Source organism: Phascolarctos cinereus, unplaced genomic scaffold, assembly GCF_003287225.1.
Source record: "Phascolarctos cinereus isolate Bilbo 61053 unplaced genomic scaffold, phaCin_HiC Scaffold_2;HRSCAF=192, whole genome shotgun sequence".
Lineage (NCBI taxonomy): Eukaryota > Metazoa > Chordata > Mammalia > Diprotodontia > Phascolarctidae > Phascolarctos > Phascolarctos cinereus.
Window position 1 is genome coordinate 307765109 of NW_027555625.1, and position 8811 is coordinate 307773919.

At 35.1% G+C, this 8811-nt stretch overlaps 1 non-coding gene across 1 annotated transcript; it reads right to left on the reverse strand.

The window, feature by feature from the left end:
* Positions 1-3905: 3905 nt before the first annotated feature.
* LOC144456016 (U6 spliceosomal RNA) lies at positions 3906-4008 on the reverse strand. Its single transcript, XR_013484927.1, has one exon. It is a non-coding gene; the product is annotated as a U6 spliceosomal RNA (small nuclear RNA).
* Positions 4009-8811: the final 4803 nt, after the last annotated feature.

The following is an 8811-nucleotide window of genomic DNA, read 5'->3' on the forward strand; positions in this document are numbered from 1 at the left end:
CAAATTTATAGGAATACAAGTCATTCCCCAAGTGATAAATGGTCAAAGGATATGAACAAGAAGTTCTCAGATGAAGAAATTAAAAATATCCATAGTCATATGAAACAATGTTCTAAATAATTGATGATTTAGTAAATCAATTTACATTTTAAAATGAATTAAAAAAATTAAAACTCAAAAGCTTATGGAAGTGATTGTTGATAAATCAAAATAAATTAATAATGAAACAAATTCTTTTTGAGCTCTTTCATGGCCTGAGGTGAATTTATGTTTTTCATTCTTTTTTTTAAACTCATTAATTTAGTCTTCCACTTCCAGGAGCCAAGATGGCAGAGTAAAAAGGTAGTATGCCCTCTCATATCAACCTCTGAAATCCAGAAAACATCTTCCCAGGAAAAACCCTGTAACAGCTGAATGAGAAGAAAGACAGGGAGCAGCAATCCAGCAGCCCAGGTAGCTTGAGGGATTAATGGGAAAGGCCCCTCTTGCCTTGGGGGAAGGGAAGCAGTATGGAACAGGAGGTGTCCCGGCAAGCCAGCGGAAAGCCCCACTTTAGCACACCAGGAGGAGATCCTGAAACCCAGATGGTGGAGCAGGCAAACATTAATCCCTGGATCCCTGAGTGCCTCAGTGAGGTCTGGGGAACTGGTGGAAACTAGCTCAGAAAACCACCAGGTGCCTCAGGATTCTACAGCAAATGGGTCTCTTAGTGACTCAGAAAAAATAAGGGAAACAGCACTACAAAGGGCCCTGTCAACACAGAAATTTTCTACCCTCAGATTCTTTTTTTTTCTTGTTTGCTCATTTTCCAAGACTATTTCTTGACTTTTTACTTTATATTAAAGTTGTGCTGTGCTTCTGAGTAGAGAAGCATTGTCCCAAGCTTCAACTTTTTCATGGTTCTATAAGTTTTCATTTCTTCTGAGGTCATATGATAAAGGAAGAAGTGTGTTCACTGCTCTCCTCACCTGTCCTCTGGTCTGAAAGGAGCTGAAGGAAGCAAAAGGAAAAGAAAAGCGGGCAACCTAGAGTTGCCCTTAAAAATACAATTGGCCAACTGGAAAAAAAAAAGTACACTGAAGAAAACAAGTCCCTAAAAAATACAATTGGCCAACTGGAAAAAAAAAAGTACACTGAAGAAAACAAATCCCTAAAAAATGCAATTGGCCAAATGGGGAAGGAGGTAAAAAATCTAATAGAAGAAAACAATTTGTTAAAAATTAGAATTGGGCAAATGGAAGCTAATGACTCTATAAGACAGCAAGAATCAGTCCAACAGATACAAAAAAACTAAAAAATAGATGAAAATGTAAAATACCTCATTGGTAAAACTGACCTGGAAAATTGATCTAGCAGAGACAATTCAAAAATTATTGGTCTACCTGAAAATCTCGATGGAAAAAAGAGCCTGGACAGTATCTTTCAGGAAATCATCAAGGAAATCTGCCTTGAGGTGCTAGGAAGAGAAGGTAAAATAGCCATAGAAAGAATCCACCTGAAAAAGATCCCAAATTGAAAATGCCAAGGAATATACTAGCCAAATTCCAAAATTACCAAGTCAAAGAGAAAATACTGCTGGCAGCCAGAAAAAAAAATTAAATAATATGAAGTCACAGTCAGTATTACACAAGACCTTGCAGGTTCTACACTAAAAGACCTTGGGTGTGGAACATGATATTCCATAAGGCAAAGGAGCTTGGATTACAACCAAGGATCAACTATCCATTGAAAATGAGCACGATCTTTCAGGGGAGGAGAGATATATTCAATGAAATAGTGGACTTCCAAAGCTTCCTGATAAAAAGACCAGAACTCAATAGAAAATCTGATCTTCAAGTACAAGACTCAAGAGAGACATAAAAAAGTAAATGAGATAGGAAGTTACAATCTGTTGTTTATAAGAGCAAACTGTTTACATCCCTGCAAGGGAAGATGACACTTGTAACTCTTGAGAACTGTATTATTATTATTACACCATGTTAAAGGAGAATACATAAAGAGGTGGGTATAAGTTGACTTTGATGTACTAATAAAAAATAATCTAACCAGGTGGGTCCAGTGGATCCAAGTAAGTGGATTAATCTGATCCAAGGAAATGTACTGAGAAAGGAGGAGGCAGACAAGGGTAAATTGAATTACGGGAAAAGACACAAAAATCTGTAACAGCAGAAGGAAAGAAGGGAGGGTGATGAGTATTATTTAAACTTTACTCTCATCAGATTTGGCTCAAGAAGGGAATAACATAATCAGTTAGGTACTAATATTGATAGACTTAACCCTTCTCAACAATACAAAGATTTAAGACATCTCCAAAGACCTCATGACGGAAAATGTTATCCACATCCAAAGAAAGAACTGTGTGGAGTATGAATGCAGATCAAAGCATGCTATTTGCTATTTATTTCCTCTGTTGTGTTTTGTTTCCTCTTTCTGGTGGTTCCTCTTATTGATTCTAATTCTTACTTACAACATCACTAATCTGAAAATATGTTTAATAAGAATGTGTATATATATATATATATATATGTGTGTGTGTGTGTATGTGTCTGTTGTGTGTGTATAGATATATATGTATATGTATATGTGTGTATATATACACACATACATATATATATATACATACATACATATATACATACATATATGTACATACATATATACATATACACAATCTGATACGGGATATATATATATATATATATATATATATATATATATCCCGTATCAGATTGTGTGCCATCTTGGGGAGGATGGTGAGAAGGAAGGGGAGAAAGATTTTAAACTCAAAAGCTTATGGAAGTGATTGTTGATAAATCAAAATAAATCAATAAAAAAGATTCATTAATTTATTTATTTTTAGTTTTCAACATTCACATCCACAAAATTTTGAGTTCCAAATTTTTTCCCCCTCTCGTCCCTCCCCCAGCCCTAAGACAGCTGCATTATGAATACATTTTCCCCTAATCTGACCTCCCTCCTATCTCCCCCTCCCTATTTCTCTTATCCCCTTACCCTCCTATTTTTCTGTAGGGCAGGACAGATTTCTATACAACATTGCCTGTATATCTTATTTTGCAGTTACATGTGAAAACAACTTTTTAACATTTGTTTTTAAAATTTTGGGTTCCAAATTTTCTCCCTTCCTCCCTCCCCACCCACTCTCATTGAGAAGGCAAGCAACTTGACACAGGTTACACTTATGTAGTCATGCAAAACATTTCCATAGTATTCATGCTGTGGAAAATGAAATATATTTCCCTATCACACCCCCCATTTATTCTATTCTGTCTTTTGAACCTGGCCCTCCTCAGAAGTGTTTGCTTCTGATTATTCCCTCTCCAGCTTTGCTATTGTCTGGTCTGTGCTGCAACAACCTGTGCTGGGCTGTGCTCCTCTCTTACCCTGGTGTAACAAAACTTTCCTGCTGATCTTCCAAGTTGTCTTGGGCTACAAATTTGTTTCATTCCTTTTCATGGGCTATGCTCATCTATAATTTGTTTAGAGTAACTTTAAAGGTATCTGGAGGAGTTTGGGAGAGAACTCAGATGAGTCCCTGCCTTTAATCTGCCATCTTGGCTCAGCCTCCCTGTTTTATTGTTTCTTGGTGTCTACTACTCATCAGTTTCCACTTGCACAATTCTACTTTTTTATTTTTTGGTGAGGCTGAATTTTTAAAATTTTTTTCTTTTATCAATTTTTCTTTGTCTATTTTTAGTTTTCAACATTCACTTTTATAAGATTTTGAGTTCTGATTTCCTCCTTCCTTCTATTTCCCCCTCCCCAAGACAGCATGCATGCAATCTGATGTAGATTATACTTGTATATTAATATTAAATAAATTAATAAATATTAAACATATTTCCACATTAGTTATGTTGTGAAAGAAGAAGCAGAACAAAAAAGAAAAAAATGTGAAATGCTTCAAAATTTTTATATCATCTTTTCACAAGGGCCATGCTAATCTCTATATCATTTCAATTTTAATGTGTGTGCTGCTTAGGCAAGCACTACCTTTTAAAGAATCTTTTTCTTCGGTAGATTTTTGTGCCTCTTCTGCCATGTAACCAATTCTGCCTTTAAAATTGTAATTTTTTTCTGTATTCTTTGTGCCTCCTTTACCAAACTGTTGATTATATTTTTATATATTTTTGAAATCCTAGCATTTCTTCTCTCTCTCTCTCTCTCTCTCTCTCTCTCTCTCTCTCTCTCTCTCTCTCTCTCCTCTTTCTAAATCTTTTTGGAGCTCTTACAGGAATTTATTTGGGGCCTGTAACTGATTCACATTTTTCCTTGAATTTTGCATATAGCTCTTTTGACATTTTTATCTTCTTCTCTCTTTATGTCTTTATCTTCCCTGTCAACATGGAAATTTTCTACACTCAGATTCTTATTTTTTTCTTGTTTGCCCATTTTTCAAGCCTATTTCTTGACTTTTTACTTTATATTAAAGTTGGGCTCTGCTTCTGAGTAGAGAAATATTGTCCTAAGCTTCAACTTTTTCATGGTTCTATGTTTTAATTTCTTCTGAGGTCATATGAAAAAAGAAGAAGTGTGGTCAAGGCTCTCCTCACCTGTCCTCTTGTCTGTGAGTGACCACAAGCATTCTTCTCTACTCTAGAACTGGGACCTGGGCTCCAGCCATCCCTGTGGCAACAAGACATTATGCTAGTGCTACTCTTTTCTCAGGGACATCTACCTGGAACTGTGAATGGACAATGAAACAGGATCCTGCACTTAATGCCAGCAAAGGACCCTCTATAACCTCCTTCTGACTAGTTGTTTTACTCCGTTACCCTTGCTATGCTGAGAGCTCCTAACACTACACTGCTACTGATCCAGACACTTCCAAGGTTTTTTGCTGTTGGCTTATTGGGGCAGGTCTTTCAATGAATTGTGCTCCAGGCTTAACCACCACCCAACTTAGACAGACCTTTCCTGTCAGTCTCTGTTGTGTTAACAACACAAGGTTCCAGGTCACAGTCCCTGGGCAAGGATTAGGACTAGCAAAAGTGGAGAACCTGAATAGAGTTCTAAGAAAATGAAGAGGGCCCATGGTTACTCACAAATAGAAATATATATGATGAGAGCATTGAACAAACCTCTCCTTAGATTGCACCACCTTGGAAAAACTGCAAACTTTCAGATCCCCAGAACTAGCTCTGAAAATAGTAGCAGGAAAAACAAAAACATGAAGCTTGGAAAAGTGTCCCCTCTATTCTAGAAGCAGTGCCCAAGTTTAACATAAAGTTAAAAGTCAACGTAAAGTTAAAAAGGGGAAATGAGCAAAGAAGAAAAAAAAAAACAACCTGACCATAGAAAATTTCTATGGTGACAAGGAAGATCAAGACATAGAGTCAGAAGAAGATAAGCATGTCAAAACATATATAGTGCATGCAAAGATTCAAAGAAAATGTGGATTGGTACTGGCCCAAAAAGTATCCATGGAAGTGCACCCCCAAATAAATTAAAATTAAAAAGAGAGAGCTAGAGGAAAAATGTGAAAAGAAATTAGAAGGATGCAAGAAAATCATGAAAAAAGAGCAAACATCAAAGTTAATTAGACATATGAAAATTAAAAAAAACTCTAAAGTACAACCTCACATCTGTCAGACTGGCTAATATGACAGAAAAGGAAAAAGAAAAATGTTGAAAGGGATGTAGACAATATTGCACTGTTGGTTGAGATGTGAAATGATCAAACAATTCTGGAGAGGAATTTGGAACTATTCCCAAAGAATTTTATAACTGTGAATATCTCTTGATGCAGCAATAGCACTACTTACTAGGTCTTTATCCCAAAGAGATAAAAATGGAAGGGGACCTATATGTATAAAAATATTTATAGAAGATTTTCTTTTGGTGGCAAAGAATTTGGAATAGAGGGGATGCCCATCAGTTGGGGAATTTGTAAATAATTTTTGGTATATGATTTTCTTGGAATACTATTGTTCTATAAGAAATGAAGAGCAAGATGCTTTTAGAAAAAAACTGGAAAGACTTATATGAATTGATTGAAAGTGAAGTGAACAGAATCAGAAGAATATTTTACATATCAACATCAATATTATATAATGATTAACTATGAATGACTTAGATGTTCTCAGCAATACAAGATCTAGGGCTGGGGTGAGAGGTCATATGTGGCCTTGAGGCCACAGGATCCCTACCTCTGATCTAGGACAATTCTTAAGCCTTGTGGTAAAAAGTATTATCTTAATCCAAAGAAATTCTGAATGCAGATTGAAGCAGACTTTTTGTTACTTTAATTTTCTTGGTGATTTTTTTTTGGGGGGAGGGTGGATGTCTATTATTTTTCAACATGGCTAATATCTACATATGCTTTGCATGATTGAAAATGTATAACCTATATAAAATTGTATGCCTTCTCAATGCTGTGGGAGTGGAGTGAGGGAGGGAGTGAGAAAGGGAGATAATTTGGAACACAAAATATTTTTTATTAGTTTATTTTGATTTACCAACAATCACTTCCATAAGCTTTTAAGTTTTTATTTTTTCTCCCCCTCCCTTCACCCCTCCTTTTCCAAGATGGCTCACAATCTGATATAAGTTATACATATACATTGCTATTAAACATATTTTCACATTAATCATGTTGTAAGGAAGAATTAGAATCGATACGAGGAACCACCAGAAAGAGGAAACAGAACAAATCAGAAGAAAAAAAATGCAAATAATACGCATTGATCTGCATTCAAACTCCATAGTTCTTTCTTTGGATGTGGATAGCATTTTCCATAATGAGACCTTTGGAGATGAATTAGATCCTTGCACTGCTGAGAAGCATTAAGTTTATCAATATTAGTCATCATACAACGTGGCTGTTACTGTGTACAACGTAATCCTGGTTCTGCTCATTTCACTCCGCATCAGGCCAACACGTCTTTCCAGGTTTTTTATGAAGTCTTCCTGTTCATCATTTTTTATGTCAAAATAGTATTCCATTACATTCATATACCACAACTTGCTCAGCCACTCCCCAATTGATGGGCATCCTCTCAATTTCCAATACTTTGCCACCACAAAAAGATCTGGTATAAATATTTCTGTACACATAGGTCCTTTTCCCCTATTTATGATCTCTTTGGATATAGCCCTAGAAGTGCTATTACTAGGTCAAAGGGTATGCACATTTTTAAGCAATTTGGGCATATTTCCAAATTGTTTTCCACAATGGATTGATCATTTCACAACTCTACCAACAATGCATTAGTGTTTCAATTTTCCCACATCTTCAACAATTATCATTTTCCTGTTTTATCATCTTGGTCAATCTGATAGGTGTGATGTCATACTTCAGAGTTGTTTTGATATGCATTTCTCTAATCAATAGAGATTTAGAACATTTTTTTTTCATATGGGTATAGATGGCTTTAATTTCTTTATCTGAAAACTGCCTGTTCATGTCCTTTGACCATTTATCAATTGAGGAATGAATAATTTGACTTAATTTTCTAGATATTTTAGAAATGAGGACCTTATCAGAGACACTGGTTATGAAAAAGTTCTTTCCCAATTTTCTACTTTCCCTTTAATTTTGGTTGCATTGGCTTTGTTTGTGCAAAAACTTTTGAATTTAATGTAACCAAAGTTATCCATTTTGCTTTTAGTAATGTTCTCTATCACCTGTTTGGTCATGAAGTCTTCTGTTCTCCATAAATCTGATAGGTAAGCTATTCCTTGCTCTACCACTTTGCTTATAGTATCAGCCTTTCTATCTAAATCATGAACCTATTTTGACTTTATTTTGGTATGTGGTGTGAGATTTTGGTCCATGCCTAGTTTCTACCATGCTATTTTCCAGTTTTCCTAGCGATTTTTTTCTTCCAAAGACTGGGTTCTTATTCTAGAAGCTGAGGTCTTTGGGTTCAATTGATAGTAGATTACTATAGACATTGACTACTGTTTCTTCCATAACTAACCTATTCCACTGATCCACCACTCTATTACTTAGCCAGTACCAAGTAGTTTTGAGGATTGCTGCTTTATAACACAATTTAACATTTGACAGAGCTAGGCCACCTTCCCCTGCCTTTGTTTTCATTAATTCTCTTCATATTCTGGACCTTTTGTTAATCCAAATAATTCTTGTTATTATTTTTTTGTGGCTCTACAAAATAATTTTTGGGTAGTTTGATTGGTATGGCATTGAATAAGTGAATTAGAATTGTCATTTTTATTATATAAGCTCGGCCTACCTATGAACAACTGATGTTTTTCCAATTATTTACATCTGACTTTAGTTGTATGGAAAGTGTTTTGTAATTGTGTTCACACAGTTACTAGGTTTGTTAAGGTAAGGTAGACTCGTAAATATTTTATAATGTTTATTGTAAGTTTAAATGGAATTTCTCTTTCTATCTCTTATTATTGGGCTTTGCTGGTAATTAATAGAAATGCTGATAATTTATATGGGTTTTTTTATAGCCTGCAAATTTGCTAAAATTGTTTATCATTTCAAGTAGCATTTTACTTGATTCTCTCAGATTCTCTAAGTATATCATCATGTCATTTGCAAAGAGTGAAAACTTTGTTTCTTCTTTGCCTGTTCTAATACCTTTAATTTATTTTTCTTCTCTTATTGCTAAAGATAACATTTCTAGTACAATATTGAACAACAGTGGTGACAATAGACACCCTTAATTTACCTCTGATCTTATTGGAAATGCTTCTTGCTTGTCCCCATTACATATGTTGCTTGCTGAAGGTTTTAGTTATATGCTACTTACTATTTTAAGGAAGACTCAATTTATTCCTATGCTCTCTAGTGTTTTTAACAGGAATGAGTGTTCT